Genomic DNA, 11,780 nt, shown 5'->3' with positions numbered 1-11,780 from the left:
GAAAAACTGTTTTTCAAATTTTGTATTATTATTATTATTTATCTTTTTATCTCTACAATTTATGTAGTTGATATGTGAAAGGGTAAAATACTGTAAATCATGAAATTAATGCGAACATTTTATTGATGCGAAAAATGCGTCTGTACATGTGTCGCATTATTAAAATGACGCATTTCAGTCTGGGGGTGTACTTTTGAATAAACGGAAATCTCTTCCTTTCATTGACACTACTTAATACCTATTGAAATTATTCATCGGCAAATTTTGTCACTAAGCAGAAGTGTTGACACTACACCAGACAACACAGGTCACTTCCTCATTACGGGTATCGCAATTCAGTTATCACTGGTTACAATAATCACTGTCAATTGTTCAAAGTCATTGAGGCACATCAGCCAGACCGGACAGTCTCCAGCCACGCAGGATCGTTTAGCGATCTTTGCTCACCTTTGCAATCGCGGCCTCCATCCATTTGGCTTGTAGAGGCTTCATCACACTTATTCTTAAATCCACAAGTCCTTTTTGGAACCTGTGAAATTGTCTGACACTTTGTTGGCATACCAATTAAGAAATTGGTTCTTCATGGCCACCTTGAATTCACCATCAATTGTTGTCATAAGACAAGCAGTAGCGAGCAATCATGTGATCAAACATGGCAGCGTAATCAAAACATTGTCAGCTCCATTCCATTCAATGCTTAACAAGTTCAATTCAGGTAACTAGTGTGTGGTAATAAGAAATGAAAACAAAATGAACAACTAAGAATCAGGGTGTTGCATTTTCTGATTGACACAGCTTCCTGAGCTCGCATTAATTTCATGATGCATATTAGACAAGACCTTTGCACTCGCATTAAATTCATGATGCATTAATTTCATGATTTACAGTATCTGTTAAACTGAGATCACCTCAACTACAGTTCCAGTGATAGGGGGACAGGAAAAGTAATAAAAGGAAAAGTAATAATCTCTAAGGAGAGATTATTGCAGAAATGTCCAGAGAGACTTATTTAGATCAGACCATGGCTTTATGCAAGTAAGTGTGCAATGATGGCTTTGTGCAAGTTGTGTGCAATGATACTGTGTTACAAAGGACACTTCTTAAATTCCCGTTTGGAAATCAGACTAAGCTTCATTATAAACGATAGCTGATATAAAATAGCTTTCAGGCTGAAACTATTAAGGATGTAGCTACCATGGAGTCTCTAGGTATCAGGTATCACACTCTTGTATATCATGACATAAACTTAATGAATGAAAGACAACTAGGGTGATAGTCAATAAATGAGACATAAAATCCTCATGAAAAAAACCCACAAAAACTATCTTTGAGGTGGCCCCTTGTGCCAGTAGGCAGGGCATGCATTTTATGCCAGGGGGGTCAACTGGTCATCATACCTGACTGAGTGACTAATTGCCATCTATAGTCTGATGTATTGTTTTCTGCCTGATTAAGTTTTGCCTGAGTTTACAAGTAAATATGATTTTCTGGATAACCTCTTGCACATGCCAGTGAATGCTCAAAGTAAGTTACTTCGGCATGTCCTGTTTGCAGTTGTGTAAATTTTAGGGATGCAGAATAACAGCCTGAAAACAGGTGTTTTTTTTGTATTTCTGACAGTACTTCAGAAGATGGATTCTGATTGATAATGACACTCTGTGCACCATACCCAAGATGCAGTGTGACTGAAGTATTTGTTCGGACTGTTTAAACTAACATTGTACAGGGTGAAGCTGACCACCTCACTAGTAACTTATTATAGGCTCTCATTGGGGTCTCGAGAAAAGTTTCAGCTTGGAGAATGTCAACATTTGCAGGCCTTAGCAGTATCAGACATCTAAACGCAGAATACATGTCATTATCCATTCTGCCCTTTTCTTATTTTGAGGCTTGAAGTCAGTGCTTTGCATTTCTGTAGATGGTTTATGTGAGCACTTTAAAACAGGAAACTTCTTGTTACACTACTTCATGCAGTTATTGCATGATTCCTTTGAAACATGTTCAGCATATATTCTGCTTTTCATATGCTTCATGGACACAGACATTTCTGGTGTCTTCCACTGTGATATTGCTGGAATTATTGCTAGCTATTCTCAAAACGTTTGTAACCCTACGAACTTCTTAAGCCCATTCTTAACAATTAGACTACGATCAAAGTTAAGAATTCTTAGGGCTACGAACGTTTCGAGAATAAGGGCCCAGGACGTAGTCGGTCAGCTGTGGTGCCAGTTTGATGGACACGTGTCTGGAGATTATGGATGGTCTTTCGACTGCATCCCATAACCCTCACAACATCAGTGACGGACGTTCCCGTATTCAGCATGCCAAAGGCACGTTCACGCTGAATGTTTGACAGTCGTGGCATTGCAAATTAACGAATAATTAACCATAAAACCGTGTTTTTTTCTGAGATGACACTCTACTCTGCTACCGTGAGATCAACTGCACATGTATCAATAGGTCACGTGACTTGTGGAAACGTGATTTTAGCGTGGAGTGCTTTCCCCATCGCTACGTAGGCCCGACCAGTAGAATGAATGTGTGACGTAATGCCCTTGACAATGCATTTAACCATAATCACAACAAGAGCTCTTTCAAGAAAACTTTCAAAACACTATTAAAAAATTAACGAATGCCAGGGTTTTATTTTTGCTGAGTATAGATGCGTGAGAATTGGGGTATTATGTAGAAATGTCCATACAGTATACACAGTGTATGGCTCGCATATGTATTTGTAATATGGATCTATACACCTATTGCCTCATGGCGTGTATGCATGTGTGCCTACAGTGATGCATCAGGGTTAGGTGGGCCTTGCGATTGTGACAGGATATAGAATTCGGAACAGCATTTTACTGTATTTGACGTTAATGTTCGTGGATAGCTGCTCACATTATAAACCAATGGCCCAGGTACAACAACAGGCCAAAGTGATAAAAAAAACCGCTCATAGTTGACTCTAATCTGTACACGTGGTTAGAGTCATCGCTATAATGAGACTCCGTCATTTCGGCACATTATACCAGGTGATGGTCCTTAATGTGGCAATGATTACATAACTTGAAAAGTGTTATGAGCGGAGTTGCCTCCGTTTTTCTATGACCGAATTCTGTGCACAGCTTCCAAACAATTTTTTGCTGCATTGCCTGCTGTGTCTGTTATCCACCGATACTACATGTTAAAATATTATGGGATATGTTGCCAAGTAAACTCGCCCTCATGTGTTAACACAAAGTCAGACAGTATGAAAACACTAATATATTGAATATGGTGTGTTCGTTGTGGCGAGGAATTTACTTAAATACAGCGTCTGTTGAATCGTAAATAGACATTGGAGAAGAGTGCCAGTAACTTGAGAAATATGTTTTTCACTTATGCACGCCTTTTGTGGTTTTGATTTTACTGGGTATCAGTTTTCACCTTGAATAATAACTGTTAGTTTTGTTATCCCCCGCCGCGCGAATCGGGGGATATTGTATTAGGCTCCGATTTGGAATATCTTAAGAACCGTTGACTGGATTCTTTTCATACTTGATACCTAGGTTCGTGACAGCATAAAATGATCTTAGTCAAGTCTGGTGACCTTGACCTTCGTTTCAAGGTCACAAAGGGACGTTAACGTTCTACCCCTTGTCAGTAAGATATCTCAAGAACCGTTCACTGGATTTTCTTTATATTCAGCAACAAAATGTATCTGCGAAAGGCGCAGGGAAGAGTCGATTTGGGTAAATTTCACAGGATTTTCAAGGTTACAGCGATCACGAGAACCGTTCGTCAGATTTTATTCATATTCAACACCAAGCTTCATCTAGGGAAGGCGCAAGGTCCAGTCAATTTTGGTGACTTCCACATAATTTTCAAGGTCAAGTTGGTACTTTGTAGATTTGAGCATATTATGCTGCATTTAGATTTCAGCAAGATATCTCAAGCATTGTTCACAGGATATTATTCATAGACTTTCAAGAATACCCATGATTGTTTTTCAATAAGTAATTTCTTTATTTTGCATTACTTTTTATTATTTTGTTTTATTTCATTTATTATTATTTATTATTTTGTTATTTACATTATTACTTTTGCATATTTGATACGCTAAAACATTCATGTGAAGGTCCAAGTGTGTATTGAAGATATTTGTGTATTTGAACAACAACAGAGCTGATATCAAGAGAGGTTGACAGGTCATGTTTTTGTTAACATTTGACTTAATCTTAAATTGCAACCTTCACTTTCATTACTTTTAATTGATTTGATAATTTGCGGCAAATAATTATTTCACCTTTGTGACAATTAATGCTTATTATACATTTTGTGGTGCGATCTGGAACAACGGTTGAACGTAAGGTCTATTTTACAGTAAAGTGCAAACAGGTAGTATATCGAAGACAGGTGGATGCCTGTTGACTAATTGTGAGTGACTGATTTTAGTTTTATGCCACACCCAGCAATATTCCAGCTATATAGCTTCGATCTATAAGTAATCGAGTATGAACCCGACAGTCCAGTGATCAACAGTATGAGCATCGATCTTCGCATCTGGGAACCGATGACATATGTCAACCAAGACAGCTAGCCTGACTACCCGATCCCGTTAGTCGCCTCTAACTATAAGTATTGGTTCGTTGAAGGCCAGTATTCTAACCAGGACCCTAGCGGGTAAACTAACTGTGTACGAATAGGTTTTGAAGGACCAGAAAAACCTGCACGTGGTTTCCAAATTATATGTTTAAAGCGTTAATTAATCTTGAAAACAAGTTCGGTATAGATCTAATATGCTGGAATGGTTTTAAGTACGTGACACAAATCTGTGCATGATCCACGTGTTTTCTTTCTACTTGTTATGTTCTGCACGCACCTGCATGACAACACAATCAGTATACATTTCACCACCTTTCAATGATGACGTAAACTGTGTCATGTGTGCATGGTAGGTTAATTGTGTCATGAGTGACAATAACCTGAGACCTAAGTTCGACAGTGTGTTCTTTACAGTTGTGACTATCAATTCAACTAACGGTACCTGCTGTATTACAAGAATCATCCTCGGACATCATCGATCAAAAAACGACTTTCCACACTTCTCTCCAGGATATAATTCGTGCGATGTGGAGTGGAAATTGAATACAGACATTAATGGACCTGAACAAGAAAATAAACAGATACTTTTCTACATTTCTGTGTTTGTTTAATGCCGAGCCAGGCACGTGAACAGCTATATATATTATTCCGATGACATCGGGAACGAATCCATAAAACTTTGGTAAACATTGCTGACTGTATTCCATGAGTGTAGTGAGAAGAAGTCGTTTGGGCAGAGCTCTGAGGTGGAGGTGAAGGATTTGACTATCTATCCACTTGACCACATTTTCAGTCACTTTTGAGGACAGAAGTGGTTCTGACCGGAGAAAGCACATCATGAGACACACAAAAATACCGTTCTGTGCACATAGCAATAGGTTGTTCTCACTGACCAAGGATCGATTTTAGTGTTTAACCAATTCTCAGTGCATAGGCACTTCAACCTTACACCATATATTGTTTGGTGATTGTTACATCATATTGTCTGTAGGCAGCGGTATAGGGTTATAGATGCAGTTGTGTGTGCCATAGATACATAGGCTTATAGATGTCTGTGGCAGCGGTATCTGGACTTATAATTGCAGCCTGCCACCAGCAGTTGAAAGGGATCCAGTAGTATACAGGCTTGTAGATGCAGCTGTAGGTGGCCAGCAGTATATAGGCTCATAGGTGCAGCTGCAGGTGGCCAGCAGTATACAGGCTTGTAGATGCAGCTGTAGGTGGCCAGCAGTATATAGGCTCATAGATGCAGCTGTAGGTGGCCAGCAGTATACAGGCTTTTAGATGCAGCAGTATATAGGCTCATAGGTGCAGCTGTAGGAGGCCAGCAGTATATAGGCTTATAGGTGCAGCTGTAGGTGGCCAGCAGTATATAGCCTTTTGGGTGCAGTTGTAATTAGTCAGCAGCACGTACGGTGTAGCGCTTAGTGAAACGCTTATGTTCGGCCTTTGTCCTATATAGTAACCACAGAGTCCCGCTTGTCCAATCAGCACTGTTGCTTGCATACATCCATGATTTCATCAAACACTTTCATCCCCTCAACCTATGTCTAAACATTGGGCGGAATCATTTACCGCCTGTGATACTAGCAGACGACATAGCGTTGATCAATACAACCAAACGAACAAGCGCGCAACTGAGTGAGTGAAAGATATTGTAAATGAGACCAGAATGTTTGAATCCTCTCCTGTGTTGAAAACTAAAATGCATAATTATTATTCAAAGAGTACTGTATACATGTATGTCTGTGCGTTATGGAAACATATTTCTAATAGTGAGTTGTGTGAACTAGCAAGAGTACAATGCTATATTGCTAGTGTTGTGCAAGGCTTCCGCTGTCGATCGCCTCCAACAGCTACAGCCCAACCCCTTTGCGCGTGGAGCATGGAAGCAATGACAGACAAGGATAAACCTTTGCATCAAGGGAGTCAGTGTTGTAGGAAGTCTTCAAAAATGATAAAGATCATATTCTTTTCCATATGTGACACTAGCTGCCTCAAAATATTGTCTGTTTTTATACATGACTACAAATATGTTAAAAGTGTATATTGACTGTAGACCAAAGCAGCGGCTGATAAAGAGACGCTGACACGAACTAAACAACTGTCAAAGAAACAAAAACTGAACCAGTTCTACTCCAGGCACAATTAAATAAACTCGCAGACAGTGGTGTATGTACCGTCACCGACACAGCAGAGCTGTGTATATTCTCGTAAGCTTGCTATGCTCCCTATATGTACCTTACGTAGTGAAGAGCATAGTTAAACCTCATCTTTTGAACATGTCAGTAACCAGTAAATCACACAGTCAAGTCAGTAACCAGTACATCACACGGTCATGTCACTAACCAGTACATCACACGGCCAAGTCAGTAACCGGTATATCACACGGCCGAGTCAGTAACCAGTACATCACACGGTCAAGTCAGTAACCAGTACATCACACGGTCAAGTCAGTAACCAGTAAATCACACGGTCAAGTCAGTAACCGGTACGTCACACGGCCAAGTCAGTAACCGGTACATCACACGGCCGAGTCAGTAAACAGTACATCACACGGTCAAGTCAGTAACCGGTACATCACACGGCCGAGTCAGTAACCAGTACATCACACGGTCAAGTCAGTAACCAGTACATCACACGGCCAAGTCAGTAACCGGTACATCACACGGCCAAGTCAGTAACCGGTACATCACACGGCCGAGTCAGTAACCAGTACATCACACGGTCAAGTCAGTAACCGGTCCATCACACGGTCAAGTCAGTAACCAGTACATCACACGGTCACGTCAGTAACCAGTACATCACACGGCCAAGTCAGTAACCAGTACATCACACCGTTAAGCCAGTAACCGGTGCATCACACGGTCAAGTCAGTAACCAGTACATCACACGGTCAAGCCAGTAACCAGTACATCACACGGTCACGTCAGTAACCAGTACATCACACGGCCGAGTCAGTAACCAGTACATCACACGGTCACGTCAGTAACCGGTAAATCACACGGCCAAGTCAGTAACCAGTACATCACACCGTCAAGCCAGTAACCGGTACATCACACGGCCAAGTCAGTAACCAGTACATCACACGGTCAAGTCAGTAACCAGTACATCACACGGTCAAGTCAGTAACCAGTACATCACACGGTCACGTCAGTAACCGTTACATCACACGGCCGAGTCAGTAACCAGTACATCACACGGTCACGTCAGTAACCAGTACATCACGCGGTCAAGTCAGTAACCAGTACATCACACGGTCCTGTCCTGCTGAGCAGGTGCGTGGGCGCTTATCTACGTCTTTTTTCTGAACTGCAAATGGTGTGTAGTTGTGTCATCGCTGAACCCCATCACGAGATATGTCTTTGTGAAAATGCAACGTAGTGAACGGTTGGCTGCACCCTGTAATATGTGTTATATATATGTGGATATATGTGAATATATTCACATGGGTGAAAGCGTCGTACCATTTATGATTTGTAACCCTCACATGGCCGTTGATATGTTCATACCATAATTGTGTGTGTTTCTACGACTATTCTGACCCTTCGGGTGCCCCATACATTGATCTGAGATATGCACATTCTGCGATCAAGGACGATTAATACATTCTGCGATTAAGGACGATTAATACATTTACCTATCATTAAACAAACATAGATTTTCAGTAAACTGTTCTTCCAGTTCAGTAACTTGAGAAATCAAATGATACCGTTGGTGAGAAGCAACTATGAGACCACTTCAACTGACAACTTCTCAAACATGGCACGTTTTCCGATTGTTGGCTTGTCACTGCATGAGGGCTGCTGCTGGAGGTGTTAGTTGTCGTCCTTCGTCTATCAGCCGATAGGCCAGAAAACATCAGCAGCGAACTGATGACGTTAAGAGCCGTCAGCGTTCAGGTCGACCACGAGTGTATATAGCCTTCCTCAGAATCACAAGACTTCACCCTTTCATGTCAAGGGTTGTGTTACAACCAGTGTGGCTTCAACATTCTCGTCTCGTTTGTCAGCCTTGTGACGAACTGACAAAATCGGAAGTCACGACGGTACATCCCTGGTAGCCCAGACAGGGTTGTACCACATTTCGATGACCATCCCCTCAACACATGGCCAGTCTTCATGGTCATGTCGTTAGTGATTTCTGAGGTTAGGTTTGGATAGGTTCCTTTGGTATGCATACCGGTCACATACTGATCAATACTATGATTGGTTGTATATTTTCAGTGTATATAATACCACGGCCTAGTGAGTGTTGATGTAAACTACGTCAGGATATTTCAGCCTTACACGTAACTGTTTATTGGCGCGTCTTTTAAATTCTGATAGACAAATGTCTGTTATCACGCCAACTAGAGGCTGACTGATAGCTGCATAACATGTGAAGTGTGTCGACCCTGCATGAAGCAGTTCAACCAGAGCCTGGCTGACGGACAGCTGCATAACATGGGAAGTGTGTCGACCCTGCATGAAACAGTCCAACCAGAGCCTGGCTGACGGACAACTGCATAACACGTGAAGTGTGTCGACCCTGCATGAAGCAGTCCAACCAGAGCCTGGCTGACGGACAACTGCATAACATGTGAAGTGTGTCGACCCTGCATGAAGCGGTCCAACCAGAGCCTGGCTGACGGACAACTGCATAACATGGGAAGTGTGTCGACCCTGCATGACCCTGCATGAAACAGTCCAACCAGAGCCTGGCTGACGGACAACTGCATAACACGTGAAGTGTGTCGACCCTGCATGACCCTGCATGAAGCGGTCCAACCAGAGCCTGGCTGACGGACAACTGCATAACGTGTGAAGTGTCTCGACCCTGCATGAAGCAGTCCAACCAGAGCCTGACTGACGGACAACTGCATAACATGTGAAGTGTGTCGACCCTGCATGAAGCGGTCCAACCAGAGCCTGGCTGACGGACAACTGCATAACATGGGAAGTGTGTCGACCCTGCATGAAGCAGTCCAACCAGAGCCTGGCTGACGGACAACTGCATAACGTGTGACGTGTGTCGACCCTGCATGACCCTGCATGAAGCGGTCCAACCAGAGCCTGGCTGACGGACAACTGCATAACGTGTGAAGTGTGTCGACCCTGCATGAAGCGGTCCAACCAGAGCCTGGCTGACGGACAACTGCATAACGTGTGAAGTGTGTCGACCCTGCATGACCCTGCATGAAGCGGTCCAACCAGAGCCTGGCTGACGGACAACTGCATAACATGTGAAGTGTGTCGACCCTGCATGAAGCAGTCCAACCAGAGCCTGGCTGACGGACAACTGCATAACATGTGAAGTGTGTCGACCCTGCATGAAGCGGTCCAACCAGAGCCTGGCTGACGGACAACTGCATAACATGGGAAGTGTGTCGACCCTGCATGACCCTGCATGAAACAGTCCAACCAGAGCCTGGCTGACGGACAACTGCATAACACGTGAAGTGTGTCGACCCTGCATGACCCTGCATGAAGCGGTCCAACCAGAGCCTGGCTGACGGACAACTGCATAACGTGTGAAGTGTCTCGACCCTGCATGAAGCAGTCCAACCAGAGCCTGGCTGACGGACAACTGCATAACATGGGAAGTGTGTCGACCCTGCATGAAGCGGTCCAACCAGAGCCTGGCTGACGGACAACTGCATAACATGGGAAGTGTGTCGACCCTGCATGAAGCAGTCCAACCAGAGCCTGGCTGACGGACAACTGCATAACGTGTGACGTGTGTCGACCCTGCATGACCCTGCATGAAGCGGTCCAACCAGAGCCTGGCTGACGGACAACTGCATAACGTGTGAAGTGTGTCGACCCTGCATGAAGCGGTCCAACCAGAGCCTGGCTGACGGACAACTGCATAACGTGTGAAGTGTGTCGACCCTGCATGACCCTGCATGAAGCGGTCCAACCAGAGCCTGGCTGACGGACAACTGCATAACATGTGAAGTGTGTCGACCCTGCATGAAGCAGTCCAACCAGAGCCTGGCTGACGGGGAACTGCATAACACGTGAAGTGTGTCGACCCTGCATGAAGCAGTCCAACCAGAGCCTGGCTGACGGACAACTGCATAACGTGTGAAGTGTGTCGACCCTGCATGACCCTGCATGAAGCGGTCCAACCAGAGCCTGGCTGACGGACAACTGCATAACGTGTGAAGTGTCTCGACCCTGCATGAAGCAGTCCAACCAGAGCCTGGCTGACGGACAACTGCATAACATGTGAAGTGTGTCGACCCTGCATGAAGCGGTCCAACCAGAGCCTGGCTGACGGACAACTGCATAACATGGGAAGTGTGTCGACCCTGCATGAAGCAGTCCAACCAGAGCCTGGCTGACGGGGAACTGCATAACACGTGAAGTGTGTCGACCCTGCATGAAGCAGTCCAACCAGCGCCTGGCTGACGGACAACTGCATAACATGTGAAGTGTGTCGACCCTGCCTGAAGCAGTCCAACCAGAGCCTGGCTGACGGACAACTGCACAACATGGGAAGTGTGTCGACCCTGCATGAAGCAGTCCAACCAGAGCCTGGCTGACGGACAACTGCATAACATGGGAAGTGTGTCGACCCTGCATGAAACAGTCCAACCAGAGCCTGGCTGACGGACAACTGCATAACATGTGAAGTGTGTCGACCCTGCATGAAGCGGTCCAACCAGAGCCTGGCTGACGGACAACTGCATAACGTGTGAAGTGTCTCGACCCTGCATGAAGCAGTTCAACCAGAGCCTGGCTGACGGACAACTGCATAACATGTGAAGTGTGTCGACCCTGCATGAAGCGGTCCAACCAGAGCCTGGCTGACGGACAACTGCATAACATGTGAAGTGTGTCGACCCTGCATGACCCTGCATGAAGCGGTCCAACCAGAACCTGGCTGACGGACAACTGCATAACATGTGAAGTGTGTCGACCCTGCATGAAGCAGTCCAACCAGAGCCTGGCTGACGGACAACTGCATAACATGTGAAGTGTGTCGACCCTGCATGAAGCAGTCCAACCAGAGCCTGGCTGACGGACAACTGCATAACATGGGAAGTGTGTCGACCCTGCATGAAGCAGTCCAACCAGAGCCTGGCTGACGGACAACTGCATAACACGTGAAGTGTGTCGACCCTGCATGACCCTGCATGAAGCAGTCCAACCAGAGCCTGGCTGACGGACAACTGCATAACATGTAAAGTGTGTCGACCCTGCATGAAGCAGTCC

The sequence above is a fragment of the Haliotis asinina genome, chromosome 5 (genome assembly GCF_037392515.1).
Source record: "Haliotis asinina isolate JCU_RB_2024 chromosome 5, JCU_Hal_asi_v2, whole genome shotgun sequence".
Lineage (NCBI taxonomy): Eukaryota > Metazoa > Mollusca > Gastropoda > Lepetellida > Haliotidae > Haliotis > Haliotis asinina.
Note: the sequence above shows the minus strand (reverse complement) of the source record.